The sequence below is a fragment of the Tupaia chinensis genome, unplaced genomic scaffold (assembly GCF_000334495.1).
Source record: "Tupaia chinensis unplaced genomic scaffold, TupChi_1.0 Scaffold000146_1, whole genome shotgun sequence".
Lineage (NCBI taxonomy): Eukaryota > Metazoa > Chordata > Mammalia > Scandentia > Tupaiidae > Tupaia > Tupaia belangeri.
In genome coordinates, this window is record NW_006159616.1 from 17704264 (window position 1) to 17726166 (window position 21903).

At 46.7% G+C, this 21903-nt stretch overlaps 1 protein-coding gene and 1 pseudogene across 1 annotated transcript in view; one reads left to right on the forward strand and one right to left on the reverse strand.

Annotated features, from left to right (window-relative positions):
• The window catches only part of ACOT7 (acyl-CoA thioesterase 7), a 139117-nt gene that overhangs the window by 6234 nt on the left and 110980 nt on the right, over window positions 1-21903 (forward strand). The gene's annotated exons all lie outside the window — the stretch shown is intronic.
• Window positions 16878-17100, reverse strand: LOC106734575 (signal transducer CD24 pseudogene; annotated as a pseudogene).

A 21903-nucleotide genomic window follows, 5' to 3' on the forward strand; every position in this document is an offset into this window, starting at 1 on the left:
CGGGCGCCGCAGCTGCGCTGCTTCTGCCCCTGGTACTGTCTTTTAATGCACGAAATTTAAAAATTTTTGTGAAATCCAGTTTGTCTGTTTTTTCTTTTGTTGCCATTGCCTTCGGTGTTGTTATATCTAAGAAATCATGGACAAATCCCACGTCATGATGTTTGGTCTCATATTTTCTTCTAAGAGTTTCATAGTTTTAGATCTTATATTTAGATCTTTGATTCATTTAGAGATTTTTTTTTAAATAATGATTTTCTTCAGTTTCATTAATTGTCTTTATTTATTTATTTATTTATTTATTTTTGAAGTTGACCAAAGAGAGAGAGAAGGAAAGTGAGAAAGCAAGCTGCCAGGTCTGGGACTCGAACCGTAGTCAGACACATGGCATGCCACACGCTATGCCACCTGCCAGCCCCTATAGTTTAATTTGTAAATTTTTTCCTTAGAGTTAATTTTTGTAGATGTTGTTAGATAAGCATTCAACTTCATTTTTTTTTTTTAAATGTGTTTGAATATCCAATGTTCCCAGCACCATTTGTTGACAAGACTTTTCTTCCTCTCTTCTTGGCACTCTTATTATAGATCCTTTGACCATATATGTGAGGGTTTATTTCTGGGCTTTCATGTTGGTCTATATGTCTATTTTATTTATTTATTATTTTAGTTTTTTTGCCACATGAAGCACATACTTGCAGGAGAGAGACAGAAACAGGGAGAGTGAGAAATTGACCTCCCCGGGAGGGATAGCCATGCTGTAATCCCTTCTCATCCATTTTTTTCTCTGGATTTTGGGCACACACACACGTGTCCAGCATGATTTTCAAGCTACTGGGTCTGGGACTCAAACTGTGTTTGGACATCTGATAATCTAGCTCCTTACCTACCATGCCACTTGCTAGTCCCTGTATGTCTGGTCTTTTTTGTTTGTTTGTTTTGGAGAGATTTTTGCCATAGAGAGCGTGCACTGGCCAGAAAGACAGAGAGAGAAAGAGAGACAGAAAGTGAGAAATCACCTCTCAGAGGGGATGGCCACACCATAATCCCTTCTCCTCTATTCTCCTCTTGGGATCTTGGGCACGCACACACACATGCTTGGCATGAGTTTAAGTCACTGGGTCCGGGACTCGAACCGTGGTACGCTACATGGGAGTCCAGCGACATAGCCATTACGCTGCCAACTGCTGCTCCGCCTGTATATTCTTAATACCAGTATGGCACTCTGCTGATTATTGTACTTCAGTAAGTTTTAAAATCTGAAAGTGTGAATCCCTCAGCTTTGTTCTTTTTTTTCCCAAGCTAATTTTGACTGTTTCAGATATATGATTTACCTGTATTTTGTTCCATCTAATAGGTTATCTTTTCACTTATTCATGTATGTGTTTTATTGTCAGAAGGTGCTTGTACTAGCTGGGAGTGGGAGAGGAAAGCACCTACCAGTGGGACGTGGTCACACTGCACTTTCTTCTCTGCTTCTCCATTCTGTCAGAATTTTGGGTGCACATACACATTCCCAGCATGGTTTTCAAGCTGCTGCGTCTGGGACTTAAACTACACAGTCAGCTATGTGGCTATCAGGCTCCCTTAACCACTAGTCTACAGGACTGGCCCTATTTTTTGAAGCAAAAACTTTTTTTTTTTTTTAATTGTTTTATTCAACTTTATTTATTTATTTAAGTTTGACCAGAGAGGGACAGGAGTCAGGGAGGTGGGGATGGAGTGAGAAAGCAAGCTGCCCGGTTTGGGACTCCAACCATGGTTGGCCACGTGGGAGTCCAGCGCCCTCAACCACCATGCCACCTGCTAGTTCCAAAGCACAAAAGTTTTTAGTTGTGATGAAATCCAGTCTTTTTTTCCTTTTTCTTTTTTTTGATTGGTTGGTTGTGCTTGTTGTCATATATCTATGGAACCATTGCCAAATTCTAGGTGACAGAGATTTACTTTTAGAAAAGTTTCATAGTTCAAGCTTTAATATTTAGGTCATTTACCTATCTTTAGTTAATTGTTATATATGATGTGACGTAGGGGGTCCAATTTCATTCTTTACATGAAGGCACTCCTCTTTTTCTGGCCTAAGAAGCAGATTCTGAGGGGTCAACTTACTTGCTGAAGGTCATACAGCTGGTAAGTGGCAGGCTGAATCCACGATTCTACTCTCCAGCTACTTGTGGGTTCTGCCTGCTGCTTCACAGCCCTGGCTCTGTTTTCCTTCCACTCTCATTTCAGAGGTCGTTCTCTGACCTGGTGCTTTACAAATATAAAGTTCCTGATAGCCATTGTCTCCATTTTTTTTTAAAGTGGGATTTTTGCCATAGGGCATGTGCACTCACTGGAGAGACAGAGAGAGGTAGAAAGTGAGAAATCACCCTTCAGAGGGGATGGCCACACCACAATCCCTTCTCCTTTTCTGTTATTCTTTTTTGCGGATTTTGAGCACGCACTCACACGTGCCCAGTGTGAGGTTTCAAGCTGCTGGGTCTAGGACTTGAACCATCGTTGACTATGTGGGAGCCCAGTGTTGTAACTATTATACCATCTGCTGGTCCCTGCATTGCCTTCTTCTACAGAGGAAATCTGTATATGATACCCACATCGGTTCCCCTTCCTCCTCCTGAATGCCAGCCCCTGCCTCTTGCTGGCCTTTTTTGGCCCCCACCTTTCCCCCTCCCTCTCAGAGTGTTCTGTGGTGTTAGCCTGTTCTGAGCCATGGCAGGTGGCAGGCTCCTGCTGTCGAGGATTTCCATGGGACTTGTCCCCATGGGACATCTTTGCTAGGGACATGCCAAACAGGCCATACACCTTCCTGTCCTGCATTAACCCCTTCAGGCTTTAGGGCCAGAGGCCTAGGCTTCGTGAGGCCAGGACCCATTGAGCATGACCATGACCACCTGCAGTGTGCTTCAAATCTTTTTTTTTTTTTTTTTGGAGAGCTTTTTGCTATAGGGCGCGTGTGCTCACCAAACAGACAGAAAGAGACATAGAGACAGAAAGCGAGAAATCACCGCCCAGGGGGGATGGTCATGCCGCAATCCCTTCTCCTCCATTCTCCTCTCGGGATCTTGGGCACGCACGCACACACGCACGGCGTGAGTTTTTTAAGTCACCGGGTCCGGGACGCGAACCGTGGTCGACTATGTGGGAGTCCAGCGACATAGTCATTACGCTAACTGCTGGCTCCCTTCAAATCTTTTTTTAACTTTAATTTTATTATTATTTTTAATTTGCTATAGCACATGTGCACTCATCAGAGAGAGAGAGAAAATCAGAAAGCAAGCTGCTAGGTCGCAAACTGGTCGGTCATGTGGGAATCTAGTGCTCTAACCACCACACCACCTGCTGGCCTTGTGTTTCAAATCTTGAGAATTGGGAGGTTGCATGGTATAATCAATCATGACTTAGAACTAGCTCTGTGGCCCTACTAAGCACATTGGATTAGCACCAGAATAAGGCAAATTGGAATTTTTATCCATATTGGGGAAGTAGCTCTCAGACTGAAGAATTGAACTATCTGTGAGAAATGATTTTTGTTTTACAAAACTCATTTTCCCACCATCTGGATGTGTCCTGAAGCAGAACCTCCTAACACCTGGGGACCTCTGAGCCCTGGGAGGCTTCACCTTTCTCAGTGCTCGGTCCTAGGAGGCAAAGAAATTGTCCCTGTTTTACAGATGGGAAACTGGGCAGAAGTGACTAGCCCAGGGTCAACTGAAAGGACACCAGAGCCCAGTCTCCTGACACTGAGTTCTCTCTACTTTACTCCCGCCTTGACCTGGGGCAGATGCTCCTAAAGCGGGGTGGTCAGGTGATGGACACAGCCCCAACGTCGCCAGGCCCATTGGGAGTGTGCTCCAGCTGCCTGGGAAATGGCCTGCTGCGGTCACCTGCTGCCCTGGTTCTGAATGGCGGGGTTAGAAGTCTAAGGTGTGGGCCACGGTGGTGCATGTGCTAGTCGTAGGTGGGTCCTGTGCTAAGCCCTAATGCACAGTACTGGAGCCGTATGGGAACGCCCTGGGTTTGGTTCCTGCGTCAACTTGAACACGCTGGGTGTACCTGTGGGGTGGCCTGGGATCCTGGCTGGAAGCCTGGGGGAGGATTGTGGTGTGGCAAGACTCTGTCGGGGGTGCCCCTTCCATGAAATAAACAAACTTGAAAAAAAAAAAAAAAAGCTAAGGTGAGTAGCAGGTGGTGGTGTGGTTAAGATGTTGGATCCCAGAGCCAGCAGGTGGCATAGTGGTTAAGGCGCTGGAGTCCTGCATGGCTGATTGCGGTTTGAGTCTCAGACCTGCTTTCTCACTTTCTCTCTCACTCTCTCTTTGTTGAGTGGATATACCCTGTAACAAATTAATAATAATAATAATAATAATAATAAATAAAAGTAAATAAATAATTCTCTTTTTTTTTTTTTTTTTTTAAACAAATAATTTTATTTCTTCTTCTTGAATTTGACCAGAGAGACAAAGCAAACCACCAGGTCCAGGATTCAAACCACAATTGCCAATGTGGGCATCTAGTACCTTAACCACTATGCTACCTGCCAGCCCCTAAATAAATAATCCTTTAAAAAAAACAAAAAAGGTGCTGGATCACATGCTGACTCTGAGGTTCAAGTTCTGGACCTCAGGGCTTGATAATCATGCCAGGTGCATGCTCATGTGTGCCTGAAGTCCTGAGAGGAGAATGGAGGAGAAGGGATTGTGGCATGGCCATCCCCTCTGGAAGCGTGATTTCTGTTTCCCTCTCTCTGTCTCTCACTCTTGAGCATACTTGCTCTTTGGCAAAAATCTTAAAAGAAAAAAACACCTAAAGTACAGTGTAGTCTCCCAAACTCTGCGTGAGGCAGGGAGCTCTTCTGAGCCTTAGGTGTCTGTAGGAAGAGTCCCTGATGCTGTGAGGGCCCTGGAAAATGCACAGGGGTTGGGTCTGGACCTAGTCCTAGTCCTGCCCTGTCCTGGCACACCTCAGCTACCAGCAGGGGGAATGCCAGTGACAGAAGCTGCTCATCATTCCACCTGTTCAGTCCCAGGCTTCCAATTTCTTTCTTTTCTTTCTTTCTGTCATTCTTTTTCTTTTTTCTTCTTCTTCTTTTTTTTTTTTTTTTTGTTTTAGACTTATTTAGGGCTAGTGTGCTCACCAGAGAGACAGAGAAAGACAGAAAGTGAGAAATCCACCAAGAGGGATGGCCATGCCACAATCCCTTCTCCTCGATTCTTCTCTTGATATCTTATGAATGCACATACACTCGTTTGGTGTGAGTTTTAAGTCACCAGGTCTGGGACTTGAATCACCATCAACTACATGGTATTCAAGTGACGTAACCGTTATGCCATCTGCTAGTCCCTGCTATGATTTTTAAAATTTGACCAGAGAGGCACAGAGAGAGAGAAATGGAAAGTGAGAAACCTAGCCACCAGATTTGGTACTCAAACCACAGTTGGCCATGTGGGAATCCAGCATCTTAACCACCACACTACCTGCTGGCCCCCCAATTTCTTTATGAGCCAGCAAAATAGTCCTTTACTCTTGGGCACCCTCATGGTTCTCTGGCAGAAGTAACTTCAATGGCAGGCAGAAGCATAAACCTTGTGATCGCTGGCCATCATTTTCAGTAAATGCCACACTTTTTCATGTGTTTCTTTGCAGTTTTGTTGCTATATTCACTCAAGTGTAACTTGTCTTTGTAACTCACCTTTAGCAACTGAATTGCTTTTGATGCTCCTTAAAGTAGATCCTGTGTGACTCATACTCTGTGCTCCACTTAATGACAGGCAGACGCCACTTTCTGTTGTGCTTTATGATAAAAGTCAGGCTCTTAGAAGTGGTGACTCTAATCAACCAGCCCCAAGCTACCTAATTGACCCATGTTGTCTGAAGCGTATTACTAATACTCTATTTCACCATTAGCCAACTGTAATTTTTATTTACTTGATTTGAAAAATAAATGTGCCAGAGGACATGTGCGCTTGCTAGAGAGAGAGAGGGAAAGTGAGAACGCCCCCTACTACCAGTGGGAGATGGTCATTCCATAATCCCTTCAGTTTCATTTCTCCCACCTTTCAGGAGTTTGGGGACTCCTGCACATAGGCCTGGGGTGTATCTCAAACTGTTGAGTCTGGGACTTGAACCATACAGTCAGCCATGTGGGATCTAACTAACTTAATCACCACTCACTGGCTGGCCCTTGATTTTTTTTTTTAGAATTACTTTATTTAACTTTATTCATTTACTCATTTAAAAAATTTGACCAGAGAGGGACAGTGTGTGTGTGTGTGTGTGTGAGAGAGAGAGAGAGAGAGAGAGAAAGTGAGAAAGCAAGCCGCCAGGTCTGGGACTCAAACTGTGGTAGGCCATGTGGGAGTCCAATGCCTTTAACTACCAAGAGAACTGCTGGACTCACCTTGATTTTGTTTTTAATTGCTTCAAATTACTTAACTAAGTTTTTACTTGTGTGTGTGTTGTTGTTGTTTTTTTGTATATTTAATAGGGTATAGAATCAAACTAATTTTGTAAGAAAGTGCCAGCTGTCTTCCAGAGTGACTGCACCATTTTGCATTTCTGTCAGCAGTGAATGAGAGTTCTTGTTGCTCTATGCCCTTGTTAGCATTTGGTGGTGTCACTGCTTTGGGTTCGGGCCTTCCTAACAGGTATATAATGGTATTTCAGTATTATATCAATTTATAATTCCTTTTTAAATTATTTAATTTAATTAATCAATTTTAAAAAATCATTATTGTTGTTATTTTAAATTTGACCAGAGAGAGACAGAGACAGAGGGAAAGCAAGAAAGCAAAGTGCGAGGTCTGTGACTCGAGCCAGTGTTGGCCATATGAGAGTCCAGCACCCCAACAACTACACCACCTGCCAGCCTAATTTACAATTCCTTAATGATATAAGATATAGCTTGTCTTTTTTCTTTTTTAAAGAATTATTTATTTTATTTATTTATTATTATCATCATTATTATTTCATTTGACCAGAGAAAGGGAGGGAGGTAAAGTGAGAAAAGCAAGGTACCCAGTCCAGGACTTGAACCATTGTCAGCCACATGGGAGTCCAGGATCTTAACCACTATGCCACCTGCTGGCCCCTGGAGCATCTTTTCTTGGTACCTGTGTATTTTCTTTCTCTCATGAGTTGTCTGTTCAGGTGTCATCTGTGGTCCCCCCCCCCCCCCCCCCCTTTTTTTTTTTGCCGAGAGCCATGTATGCTTGCTGGAGAGAGAGAGAGAAGAGAAAGTACCTCCAGTGGAGGAATGGACAGACCACAATCCTTTCTCCTCCATTTCTCTTTCCTTTCAAGATTTTAGGTCTGCATGCATATGTATTCAGCACGGTTTTCAAGCAGTCCGCCATGTGGGATCTGGCTCCCTTAACCACCAGGCAATGGGCTGGCCCTGACGCATGTTTTAATTGGGTTGATTTCTTTCCTTCCTTCCTTCCTTCCTTCCTTCCTTCCTTCCTTTCTTTCTCTTTCTCTCTCTCTCTTTCTTTTCTTTTCTTTTTGTTTGCTATAGGAAAAGAGAGAGAGAGTGAAAGGGAAAGTGAGAGATCACCCTTGTAATGGAATGACTACTTTGCAATCTCTTCTCCTCTTGGATTTTGGGTGCACACACCCAGCATATTTTTCAAGCTACTGCCAGGTCCTGGGCGCAAACTGCTCTGCTCAGTCAGCCATAGGGTCCAGTGTCTTAACCATCACTCCACCTGTTGGCCTCAGGCTGATTTCTCCTCTTTATTTTTTCTTTCTTTTCTTTTTTCTCTCTCTTTTTCTTCTTTCCTTTATATTATTTGGTTTGTGTCTGTATTCACTTAAAATCACTGAATTTCTAGGCCAGGTTCAGGTCATTGAAGGGCTTTTTAGTACTTTATATTGTCTAGACCTTAAGTAGGATGCAAATTCAGTCTGGAGCAAAATAGAAACTAACATTTTTCTAAAGATTAGCTTAGAGGGACTAGCAGATGGCATAAGACCAGCAGATGTGTTACGTCGCCTGACTCCTGCATAGTTGACTATGGTTTGAGTCCCACACTCAGTGACTTAAAACTCATGCCAGGTGTGTGTGCGTGTGTGCCCAACCTCCCTAGAGGAGAATGGATGAGAAGGGATTGTGGCGTGGCCATTCCCCCTGGGGAGTGATTTCTTACTTTCTGTCTGTCCCTCCTGTGAGCACATATACTATAGCAAAAATCTCGCTCTTAAGAAAAGAGAAAAAGATTGTCTTAGAAATTCTTATCCAGTAAGTTGTGATGTTACTTTTCTCTGGTAGCAAGGTTGATTTACACCTTTCTGCTAGGCCACGATTTACAGGCACAGCCAAGAGAATAGGGTAGAGACCACTGTTGTGGGATGGCTTCTGTGATGACATCCAGGTTCTTGGTGTTTCAGACAAAGAATCGAATGAAACATGCTAATAGTGTAAGGAAAAGGTAGTTTATTAAGTAAAAGTAAAAGTACGCTCCTGAGAGACAGGAGTGGGCCTGAGCAGACAGAGTGGCTCAAAAGGCCCCATCAGTCTCATTCTTAGTTTATCATTTTTTTTTTTACTTTATTTACCCATTTATTTATTCATTTCGATTTGACCAGAGAGGAAGAGGGAGGGAGGGAGGGAGAGAGAGAGAGAGAGAAAGCAAGCCGCCAGGTCCAGGATTCGAACCGCAGTTGGCCAAGTGGGAGTCCAGCGCCCTCAACCACCATGCCACCTGATGGCACCCTGTTAATTTATAATTGTTAACCTAGGTTGTGTGGGTTGATCATTGGATGGGCCCAGTGATTGTTTTTGTTTCATTGGCACAATTACGTGGCGGGGCCCACATTTCTCATTGGTTATTTCAAGTGTGGCTTAGCCCACTGATTCATCTCACTGGCTATATCAAATGTGGCTTAATCAGCTAGACCTCTCCCACTAATCTGCCTACATTACCTTGGTGGGATATTTCTTGCCTTGATTGGGTTTTTCTTTTGGAGAGGTTTTTGCTATAGGATGCGTGCGCTCACCAGACAGAGACAGAAAGTGAGAAATCACCCCCCCAAGGGAGATGGCCACGCCGCAATCCCTTCTCCTCCATTCTCCTCTCGGGATCTTGGGCACGCACGCACACGCGCCCGGCGTGAGTTTAAGCCACCGGGTCCGGGATGCGAACCGTGGTCGACTATCTGGGAGTCCAGCAACATAGCCATTACGCTAACTGCTGGTCCCTTGATTGGGTTTTTCTATCTGACTACATGGGTAGCTCCTCCAGCTCCCTTACCTGCTTCCATTTGCTAGCTTTTTCCTGCCTCACCACCAGAACAAGACCAACCAGTCCACTTCGTGTTATTGTAGAGATTTCACAATTCAGATCACCTTTTGGCTTCTGGAAGTTGGTTAATTTTTCTTTTTTTTTTTTTGGAGAGTTTTTTTTCGCTATAGGGCTTGTGTGCTCGCTAGGCAGACAGAGAGAGACATAGAGACAGAAAGCGAGAAATCACACCCCAGGGTGGATGGCCACACTGCAATCCCTTTTCCTCCATTCTCCTCTCGGGATCTTGGGCATGCACACACATGCGCCCGGCGTGAGTTTTAAGCCACCGGTTCTGGGATGCAAACCGCGGTCAACTACATGGGAGTCCAGTGACATAGCCATTACGCTAACTGCTGGTTCCCAACTTTGAAGAGTTTTGTATATAGGGACCGGCAGATGGCGTAATGGCTATGTCGCTGGACTCCATGTAGTCCACCTCTGTTCGAATCCTGGACCCGGTCCAGTGGCTTAAACTCAGGCCGGGCATGCATGTGCCCAAGATCCCGAGAGGAGAATGGAGGAGAAGGGATTGCGGCATGGCCATTCCCCCTGGGAGGTGATTTCTCTCTCCCTTTCTGTCTCTCTCTTTCTTTCTGGTGAGGACAAGCGCCCTATAGCAAAAGCAATTTGGGCACAAGTCAGTGATGTGTTTTATAAATATTTTCTCCCAGTCTGTGGCTTGTCTTTTTTCTTCTTTTTTTAAATTGCCAGATAATGGGTGGATTCACCAGAGAGAGAAAGAAAGTTACTGGGAAGACTCAGCCCATGGGGGTCTCTACCATGGTGGTGGGAAGGTAGAAGGGTCCTTGGCATCATGCAATCAAGATTTAAGAGTGAGCCTTTGAGAAAGAGTAAAAGCATGTTTATTAAAGAAAGCATACAGAGCAGGTTACTCAATAGATGAAGCACCCTACGGGGGGAGATGGGCGAACAATTTTGTTCCCTTCTTGTCGATCTGGGATAAGCTATAACTTCCTGCTGCTTCCTTGATTGTAAGCCTCGAGAGGAAGGGAAAACTGGTACTGACAAGGTAAGATAGAAGGGCTGCCCCACAGACAGAGGAGCCATGGATTTCCGTGAGTACCTGGCTTTTATTGTTTGGCTTAATGCCGTAAGTTAGGGGCAGTTTATTCTCAACTATGCCAGGAAAGAAGCTGTGGTTTTATTGGAGCCATTATCTTTCCCATTTTCTGGCTTTTTGGGGCAGTTCCCAAGTGTTATCATAACTGTAAACTGTAATGGCACAGGTGGTGGTATCATTTAACATATAATGTACAATGAAAGTGTATAAAAAAGGTAATTGAATGTATAAAAAAATGAAAAAAAAAGTGTAATGAGTTTGAAGGTTGGGCACTTGGTTCCAACTAGTTCAAACCTGGTCTCTTAGCCACCTCCTATCATATCAGGTTTGTTTTTTGTTTGTTTGGAGGTTTTTATTGGAGAGGTTTTGGCTGTAGGTCGTGTGTGCGTGCCAGAAAGACAGAGAGAGACAGAGAGACAGAATGCGAGAAATCACCACCCAGTGGGATGGCCACACCACAATCCCTTCTCCTCCATTCTCCTCTTGGGATCTTGGGGGCACATGCACACGTGTCTGGTATGACTTTAAGCCACCAGGTCCAGGACTCGAACCGTAGTCCACTACATGGGAGTCCAGCAACATAGCTTTTACACCAACTACTGGTCTCCATATCAGGTTTTATTGTAGGTGTTGGATGTCCTTAGCCTTAGTTTCTTCCTTTCACAAAAGCACCCACCAGTGGGGCATAATCACACCCCAGCCCCATCTCCATTTTCCCACCCTGTTGGGATATGAGGTATGCTCACATACGAGCCTCTTATGTTTTTCAATCTGTTGGGGCTGGGATCAGGATTAGATCTGTCAGCCATGTGGAATCCAGTTCCCTTAACCACTAGGCTACAGAGCTGGCTCTCTTCTTTTTTTTTTTGTTAGGTTTTTGCCATAGGGCGTGTATGCTCCTCAGAGAGAGACAGAGAGGGAAAGTGAGAAATCACCCCCCATAAGGGATGGCCATGCCACAAACCTTTTTTCTCCATTCTTCTCTCAAAATTTTGGGCATATACACATATGTGCCCAGTGTGATCATCAAGCTGCCCAGACTTAGGACTTAAACCATGGAGCCGGCCATGTGGGATTCAGCACCTTAACCACCATACCACCTGCTAGCCCCAGGCCCTTTTCATCCTTTAACGTTGTCATTCTTAGAGCTGGAGTTATTATTATTATTATTATGAGGTTTTTGTTATAGGGTGTGTTCGCTCACCAGAAAGCCAGAGAGAGACAGAGAGACAGAAAGCAAGAAATCACCCCCCAGGAGGGATGGCCATGCTGCAATCCCTTCTCTTCCATTCTCCTCTAGGGATTTTGGGCACGCACACACACGCGCCCGGCGTGAATTTGAGCCACTGGGTCCGGGACTTGAACCACGGTCAAATACATGGGAGTCTAGCAACATAGCGTAAGGGTCCAGAGATCGGTCTAACTGATGGAGACACAGAAAAGACAACGACAATGCAACTGCAAAAGAGGCTTTTATTCTTTTTCCAGCTAGCTGGGGTCCGAGTTTCTGCCCTTCGCAGCGGGCCTTAACAAGGACCCCGAGCCTAAGATAAAGGGATCTTTTATAGCTCCGAATTGCAATGCAGGAAGTACAGTCAGTAATTTTCCACTTGAGGGAGGGGGTGTGTGAAAGCTAGCTGTCACTATCTGTTTAGGTTTAGATTAGGACTTTCAGTTGAGGTCAGGTTGACCTGGCCCTGGCATCAGGGCCCATCTTACTTTGTTTATTTATGTGGTCTCAGACTCCCCAGGTTCTGTCCTTGAGGGTCTAACATGGCGGTGGTTGTGTCAATTCGGCCTAACAATAGCCATTACGCTAACTGCTGATCCCGAGTTATTCTTATTTTTAAAAATTTATTGTTATCATTATTCAAAATTTGCTATAGGACACATGCATTCACCAGAGAGAGAGAGAGAGAAAGTGAGAAAGCTTGCTTGGTCTGGGACTTGAAAGGCTGTCGGCCATATGGGCATCTAGCACCTTAACTACGGTATCACCTGCTGGCCCCTGAGCTGAAGTTTTAATGTCATAAAGTGGAAACCTTAACCAGGGAGATGGTGAGGATGAGCAAGAGGGGACCAGCATTTTCAGCAAGTGCCCAACTCAGTTCTCCTCCTCTGAGTCTATCTCTGACCCCCTCCTTTTTAAATTTGCCAAAGGGCACATGTGCTCACAGGGGAGAGAAAGAGAGGGAGACAGGCAGAGAGAAAGCAGAAAAGCACCCACTATGGGATATGGTCATGCAGCAACCCCATCTTCTCTCTCTCTCCCTACTTGGAGATTTTGGATATGCATGCAACATGTACCAGCGTGTTTCTCAAGTCTCTGAGTCCAGGACTAAATCCGTGGGGCTGGCCATGTGGGTCACTTTAGCCACTTTTGTCTCTCTTTAATCCCTCCCATCTGCTTCCCACTAGGCCACGACCTATCCCTCTCTCTCTCTCTCTCTTTTTTTTTTTTTTTTTTTAGTGGCAGAGGGTGCATGTGCATGCGAGAGAGAGAGAGAGAGAGAGAGAGAGAGAGAAAACCCTCAGGAGGGATGCTGATCACGCTGTAATTCTTTTTCTGCATTTCTCCATCCTGTCAGGATTTTGGGCATGCACACACACTTAGTGTGTTTTTTCTTTTATTTCTTAAGGTTTTTGCCATAGGGCGCACGCAGTCACTGGAGAAAGACAGCAGTTAGCATAATGGGTATGTCGCTGGACTCCCACGTAGTCGACCGCGGTTCAAGTCCTGGACCCAGCGGCTTAAATTCACACCAGGCACGTGTGCGTGTGTGCCTAAGATCCTGAGAGGAGAATGGAGGAGAAGGGAATGCAGTGTGGCCATCCCCCCAGGGGGTGATTTCTCGCTTTCTATCTCTCTTTCTCTCTGTCTTTCCTGCGAACGCACGCGCCCTATAGCAAAAGCCTCTCCAAAAAAAAAAAAAAAGACAGAGAGGGAAAGTTAGAAATCACTTCCCAGGGCAGTTGACCATGCTACAATCCCTTATTCATTCTTCTGGGACTTTGGATACGTACACACATATTCTTGGCATGATTTTCAAGTTGCCAGGTCCAGGGCTTAAACCACAGTTGGCCCTGGGAGTCCAGTGCCTTAACCACACCATCATCTGCTGGCCTCTACCTGGTATGTTTATCAAGGATCCAGGGCCGGAACCGGAGTCCCAGTTTACCATGTGGCATCTGCCTTTCTCTGCATACCACCTGATTGCCATACTTTGGGACTGGTACCTTTCTCTGAGTTATTTCCTTCAATTGACCATGACCCAGCCTTCCTGAACCCTGCTGGGCCTTTCCCGAGTCAGAGAGGCTGTGGAATGGGGTGGGGTGTCATAATTGCAAGGAGCTCTTACCTGCAGGTCACCCTCCATGCACAGGTGGGGACACTGGAACCCTTGAGACAGTGATCAGGAGTGTGCGGCTACAGCAGGGCTACTCCTAGGGCCCAAACCTTGTCTCTTTCATTGTACTTGCGGCCACCACCGCCTATGCAAGAAGTCTACCGAATTCCAGGAAACCCACCCAGGGTCACCGCCTCCAGTAAAATGACAGGATTCTCAGAGGGCAGCAGTGGGAGTAGGATAGGAGGGACGATTATTTACGTCCTTTACTGAGGTATGATTTGTATAATTGCACATAGAGTTCAGTTTGATCAGTTCTGACCTATGTATATACCTGTGAAGTCATCACCACAGCAAGATCAAGAGTATGTCATTGTCCTTGAGAGTTCCTTCTATTTCTAACACCTGCCTCCCCGCAGCCAAGCTTCCCCGCCGCCAGGAAGCCATCGACCTGTATTCTGTGGCTACAGTTTGCATTCTCTAGAATTTTGTAAAAGTGGAGTTGCACAGTACCCTTCCCCCCCACACACTTTTTTTTGGTCTAGCCACTTTGGCTCGGCATGATTATTTTGAGATCCATGCACACCATTGCCTGGATGATCTGTGGATCAGTGATCCATCCCTTTTCACTGCTCAGGAGCGTTCTGTTGTGTGGATGTACCACAGATCGCTCCATCTGGTGGTGGACACGGGGTTGTTTCCGGTGTCTGGCTGTTACACAGAAAACTGTTATGAATAGTCGGTTATCAGTCTTTGTAGAAACATGTGCTTTTTCTAGTACACAGGAGCGAATACTGGGAACATGGTACAGTGGTTGTAGTCATGGTAAATTGCTTCCAAAAGTGCCAAGGTGATTCCAGAGTGGTTGTGTCAATTTGCAGTTTCCTGCTGTGGATGAGAGTTCCGGTGTAATTCACATGCCATAAGTACGTCCTTTTTATTTTTATTTAATCGTTAGAGGGTGTGTGTACTCACCAGTGGGGCGTGGTCATGCTGAAATCCTTTCTGTTCCATTTCTCCATCCAAACATGTCCCATGTCCTCAGCGTGTTTTTCTTTTTTTTTTTTCTTCTTTTGTTCTTTTGGCCATTCATTTTTCTTTATTTATAGTTCGTGTTCAATGCACATCAGTTCCATAACATGAGAAGTTACTGAGAACCAAAGCATGAATACACAGACACAAGATACAGTCCAAAGTAGACGGCCAGCTTTCAGGTGGGAAGCCAGGGGCGTGCTCGTTCACACGCACGGTGGCTTCGTATCTGCTCAGTCTGGTGCTGCTCATGTACGTTTCTAAAGGTGAGGGAAAATGACTTTGTGGCCATATAGACACTGGAACGGAACCTAAGCATCAGTGTGTGACCACGCGAACAAAATACTTCAGGGGTGTATGTTTCTAAAAAAGGTTTTTGTGTTAAGGCTGTTGGAAAGGATTTTCCAGAATCAAGCTCACTTGAGGTTCTAACTATCTAAAAATATTGACTGATAACAGAAAGTGTTCCAATGTGGCTATTCTGATCCATAGGTTTTAAAAAAAGGTATTTACAGAAAGAGTATAAAAGTTTGTGTGAATTTTAAGCAAATTACCTTCCATTCTTCACTTCCCAAATACCTGATTTACAGTTTCGGCTCCTTCACATATTCACCTTTTTAATTTCAAGATTTGTAATTCTACGTTCAAAACATCACTTTTTAATGTAAAAAAAATGCAGAAATTCAACATATGCAGAAATAAAAAGCAGCGTTCTTAAATTAGTTGAGGTCAACACAATTCTACTCTTTTAAAACAGTTTAACTCAATGAATCTGGTGCTCTTTCTTGTCCAATAAAAACAGGTGATAGAAAATACCTACTATTTGACTTTATAAGGTTAAGGAATATTCACCCAGTGTGCTTGGGTTTGGGGGTGGATTTCAATCCATCATTGCCCTAGCACATCTCAATGACTACATAAAAGATCCAATGCAATGTCCAACCCAAAGCCTCAGAGGAAAAGAGTTCAGTTCCCCAGGAAACAGTGATAGCTTTACAACGTGAAATTTTACTAGAGTCTATCGGCATTAAATTAGTACTGGTGAAATGATACGTTGAGGGTTTACGGTAACACCTGCAAGTTCCTTCTATTGTACATATAAATAGAATCATGGAACCTTTATTTATTTATTTATTTATTTTTTTGAGAGGTTTTTGCTATAGGGCGCGTGCGCTCACCAGAAAGACAGAGAGAGACAGAAAGACAGAAAGAGAAAAATCACCCCCGGGGGGATGGCCACGCCGCAAAATCCCTTCTCCTCCATTCTCCTCTCAGGATCTTGAGCACACACGTCCACGCACCAAGTGTGAGTTTAAGCCACCGGGTCCGGGACTCGAACTGCAGTCAACTACATGGGAGTTCGGCGACATAGCCATTATGCTAACTGCTGGTCCCAAATCATGGAAATTTTTCATATTACCTAATTGTTTTATGGCCTTATGTATTTAATGAAACAAATGAAAACGGAATCTCCATTCTATATTCCATTCTTTATCTCTAGATAAGATACAATCTAGTCTTAATTTCAAGGTAGAGTTTTACGTGTCCATATTTCTTAAGCCACATTTATGGAAATCATGTCTTAACTAATTTCGAGTGTTGTCTCATCTTGTACACGAAACTCCAGAAGGTTTAATCTTGGCATTTATCATCTGGTCAAGTCCTTCACATGTTCTTCAGCTAATCAAAGTTGGTATTCACAACATCTTCTGTGTCGATAAAATAAGGTGTGGAATTAGTAGATTCGATGAAGGCCTGTTTTTTTTTTTTTTTTTCCCTTGCCACACTGAACTTCTAGATGCCATTTGGATTGGGTTTAGAAGATGGGGAAGTGGGGACCAACAGTTAACGTAATGGCTACGTCACTGGACTCCCATGTAGCCAACTACGGTTTGAGTCCCAGACCGGTGGCTTAAATTCATGCCGGGCGCGTGTGCGTATGTGCCCAAGATCCCAAGAGGAGAATGGAGGAGAAGGGATTGCGGCATGGCCATCCCCCTGGGGGGGGTGATTTCTCGCTTTCTGTCTCTCTGTCTCTGTCTCTCTGGAGAGTGCACACACCCTATAGCGAAAACCTCTCCAAAAAAAAAAAAAAAAGGAAGAAGAAGATGGGAAGTGTAGATATTTCTTGGCCGGAGTCTCTTAACAGTAGAGATATAGAAGAGAAAGTGAGCTCACAAGGAGACTGGCTGTTGACTGCAGGGCACTGCTAGTGGCCTTGGTGGTGGCATTAGCTGGATTTGGGGCAGCCGAGGTTTCTAGGAGGAGTTATGACAGTTGTTTGATTTGAATAAATCTGTGTGGGTAGGAGCAGTGCCAGCAGCAGCAGCCCCAGGCCCAGCCTGGCCACCATCACTCAGCCCATGTCTGCTCTGTCAGTGTGCGGCATTCTTGCAGGATACGGACGGGGTGCCTTGAGAACCACTGGCTTGAGGGCAGGCACAGGTGAGGTCCCTCAGTGTGTTTTTCAAGTTGCTGGGGCTGGGACTTGAACCGTGGTCAACCATGTTGGATCTGACTCCCTCTAACCAGTAGGCTGCAGGCCTGGCCCAATTCATCCCGTTAGAGCTACCAGTGGTCTTGAATAGATTCCCAAGGTCGTGCAGCCATTACCACTATGTACTTCCCTGACATTTTTCATCCTCCTACAATAAACCTATACCTATGAGCAACCATTGTCTTGCTCCCAGCCCCTGCTCCCACCGGTTTACTTTGCCTCTGTGGATTTGCTTGTTCTGGACGTCCTGTACCAGTGGAGTCCCGTAGTAAGTGACCCTCTATGCCTTGGCTTCACCCAGCGTGTTTCCAAGGTCTGTCCATGTTTTAGTATGTATTGGAAGGTACTTACTACTTCTTCATGGTCAAACTTGGCACTGTATGGACTTAATCCATTTTGTTTGCTTACTCATCAGCGATGGACATTCGGGTCGCTCCCACCTTTCGGGGATTATGAATAATGCTGCCATGAGCATTTCTACATGTCTGGGTTCATCATTTAAAATGACTTTTGGTTACTTTAATAGATGAGCAATAGCGCCTGTGATTGACTGGAATTACTTACTCACAAGGCCGAGCTGTCCGACAAGTCCTCCCTCTTCATGGACTGGTCTGTTAATTACTCGAGCCACCATCACTGCGAAAGCCTGGCATGGTCTTTACTGACTTGGTGTGGACAGTGTGCCTAGCATGCTTGGGGCTGCGACTAAGCAGTGGGAGAAGCCAGGGTTGCTTAGGGAGGTGGCAATGTCCTCCGGGAGGGATGGGGCCAAGTCCAAAGGGCACAGCATCAGGTGCGAGGCTTGCTCGCAAGTTCCATTTGGCTGCAGCTTTGAGAGGGAGCTAGTGGAGACCTGAGGAGACCATGCTGATGCTTAGGGGAGGCTTGTCCCTGAAAGTCCTTCGGAAGGGTGTCCATGGGGCCTCTCTTGGGGAGAAGGCCAAGCAGTAAGTTGGGAGCTGAGAAGGACTATGGGGTTGTTGGGATGGGGGAGACCATGTCTGTATGCCAGGGTAGAAGGGCCTTGGCTTCCAGACATTGCTCTGATGCTCCTGTGGCTGAACGGGTGCCATGTAGTCTTGGGGGCCTTTCCTCTGACCTGAAGGTGAGAGGTGGACTTGACCAGACCTGGCATGTGGCCCCAGAGTGTCCAGAATCCTGCGTGGCCTGTGTTAACAGTGCTTTTGGCCTTTTGGCCCAGGGAAGGGACCCAGGGGGTGGGCAGCTCCCATCCTTGCCTGCTGGCCAGATGCAGGAAGATGCTGAGCACTGAGCTGACTAAGGAGACCCTGCACCTGCTAGAACGCAGGGTGTGGTGTATGAGAGTGGGGCTGGTCAGGGCTGTGACAGGGCAAGGTGGGGGACTCTCACTCTCTGCTTTGACGTGTCTTCATAGTGCTTTCCTCGGTATCCAGCACAGTGCCAGGTGCTGGGGGCACAACTGGGAGTAGGATGATATAGATCCCACTCTCATGGGTATTCCCAGCAAATGGAGTCTTTTCTATAGGATAGAGGCCCTGGGTGGGGACACCTGGGGGAATATTTCAGCCTGGTGTTGAGCTGCTGAGCAGTGTAGGCTCCCATCAGACTTGGCACTGACTCTTCTCAGGGAGGCGCTGTAGAGCCCCTCCCCTCACTTCCCACTCTCACTGGGCAGGGCCTGGCCGGAGTTTGTGTTGGGCAGCAGCGACTGGCCAACATTGAGACTCAATGCTGTGGAGCTTGTCAGTCTAGAATGTTCTTTATTTACATTGAGGTGAGAGGATTTCCAGGCAATGGCACTTGTATTTACAACAGTAATTTACCTATGCTACTTTGACCAGAAGACTCTTCAAATTAGGAAGTCCTTGAGGACTGGGTACTATCCATGCCCCTTTCTGATAAGGGGGTGGCTGTCTGAACCTAACCTAACCTGATTATTCCTTAACTTTGTCTGTTTTTTAAAAAGAGGTTTTTGCCTTAGGGTGTGTGTACTCAGAGAGAGGGAGAGACAGAGACAGTGAGAGGGAAAGTAAGAAATCAGTCCCTGGGGGAATGGCCATGCCACGATCCCTTCTCCTCCATTCTCCTCCCAGGATCTTGGGCACGCATGCACCCGTGCCTGGCGTGAGTTTTAAGCCACCGGATCCGGGATGCGAACCGTGGTCGACTACATGGGAGTCCAGCAACATAGCCATTATGCTAACTGCTGGTCCCAACTTTGTCTGTTTTTTAAAAAGAGGTTTTTGCCTTAGGGTGTGTGTACTCAGAGAGAGGGAGAGACAGAGACAGTGAGAGGGAAAGTAAGAAATCATTCCCTGGGGGAATGGCCATGCCACGATCCCTTCTCCTCCATTCTCCTCCCAGGATCTTGGGCACATATACACATGTGCCCAGTGTGATTTTAAAGCCAGTGGGTCCAGACTTGAACTGGGTCGGCCATGTGGGAGTCCAGTGATGTAGCTGCTGTGTTTGACAGCTGAGTGTGCTGTGATATCTGCTCCCAGGCCCAGGAGCCAGGACGACCCATTTTGGGAAGGATGCTCTTCTGGTCCGAGGGCGCCTTCTTTTTGTGCCTCCTGCCATGGCCTTGTTCAGTTGAGTCTGTTCCATGCCCAGCACTTGCTCTTGCCCTGGGGAGTTTCCATTTTAGTTGCTGGTTGCAGGATCCCGGGAGAGCAGCCCTGCCTGATGTGTGGTCCTGGGGCAAGGCCTGGTGATTACACATGCGCTCCTTCTCCCAGGACCTGGCACCACAGCTGCTCGCAGCTGCTGTGATTGTTTGACCTGTTCCTTCTGAGCCCTGGTGGGGGTGGGATGGAGTGACGAAGGGTGGTGGAGTGACGGCAGCCCCCTAGCGGGAAAGGTAGCGGCACTGTGAGCCAGGGGAAAGCACGGCATCCTCTCCCGTCGGCTCCCTGTGTTGGTGCTGTGGGGGGAGTTGGAGAGAGCGGAAGCTGGGCCATCTGCTGGCTTCTCTACATGTCACCAGGCCCCTGGATGCTCGGGAAGGTGGCCCTGGGGACAAGTTTTGATGCCAGCCATATAGCCCATGACTATCCTCCAGCCTGTCTTTCAGTGAGCTCCTGATGGCAGGCAGTGGGACCTGGGCTGAGTCCTCAGAGAAAGCCTGGGAGCCGTCTTCTGTGCTCCAGACACATGCCTGGAGGCCCATTCTGGCTGGACCCCGCTTTCCTGATCCAATCCAGCAGCAGGAGGGGCTCACAGAATTACGTCTGTGTAATTGTTTACAAGATGAGGTTTCTATGATGACTGGTTCTTGGTAGCTGCCTCTGATCGACAAGATGGCCTTTTCCTGTTTAGATTTCGGTTACGCAGTTCAGGAAGCCAGGGTGCTCCCCTCTGTGCCCTGCCTGGCAGGGAGCTGGGCTGATCTGATGGTCCTACCTGGCAGGGAGGATGAATGTGTGTGACCCTGTGTGCCCTTCATCCCGCTCCCAACCTCCATGGCCTCCTAGCTGAGCAGATGTCGTAGTCGTGGCCCTGTCCAGGCACGTGGGAGTCACTGTGGGCATACTGTCTAGAGGACGCTGGGAGGGAAGCTGTGGGTAGAGGGTATGTGATCCCCTCGCCCCCCTGTCTAGGATGGCTTCTTGCAGACAGGAATGTGAGGGGGCATCCACCTGGCCCAGTCCTTACTGACCCTGCAGCTGAGACAGGAAGCCCGCTGCACTCCCAGGGCTCTCAGTAAGGATCTGAGCCCTCCTCCACCCGACTCGAGCCCCGCAAGGATGGTGGCAGCTGCTCTTCTTTCTGGTCTCATGAATCTCCTTTTCTCATGGCAGCTGGGTTTCTGCCGCTCGCTGAGCGCGGCTGAGTTTCCTGCTTGTTTCAGCAAGAGCCCTGGGTTCCTGGGATTAGTGGGTGCTGATCTGCAGGCTGCACAAGGAGCTTTCTGATTCATTCCCCGTCTCCACCCAGAGCCTGAGACTGGGAGTTCAAGGAAACTTGTCAACGGCCCCTCCCACCCCACTCCTGTGGCCTGAAAGTACCCTCAGCACTTTTTCTGGACCCAGCCATTTCTCCTACTTCCCATTCTACCCTCTTCTAGGTGATGGAGTGGAGTCTCTGGACATTGAGGAACTTTGCTGGAACCTTCTTAGGCAGTAAATTTAGGAGGATAATCTGTTAGGCAGATCTCCATAGCGTGCACCTGACCTGGCCTTTGAGGCCCCAGGGTTGGCCATGCCTGCCTTGTTCCTCAAGGCTGCCCAGTGTGAGGCCTCTCACCCCAACCCCACAGTGAACCCTGCAGCTCTCAGGGTGCTCCAAGCTTCTGCAGGCCCCATGGGGTAGCCCCTGGCCCATGCTGCCATGGCCCTGTCTGCTGTGAGTTTGGCGCTCATGCACCTTGGACTTGTCCTCGGAACACCTGTCTTGGTCTCTCTGGTTTGAGGCTTTATTCAGAAGGTGAGACCTAGGGAGAATCCAGCGTTATCATGAGGGGCTCTAGGGCTGACTGCCCGGCAGGGCCAGCATGAGTGTGGGGCAGGCCCAGTGGTCTGCCTGTCTTCGGGTGCAGATGTCTGGAGGACACAATTTTTTTTTCCGAAGTCCAACTTTATTTAGTAACAATTTCTTTTCTTTTCTTTTCTTTTCTTTTCCTTCCTTCCTTCCTTCCTTCCTTTCTTTCTTTCTTTCTTTCTTTCTTTCTTCCTTCCTTCCTTCCTT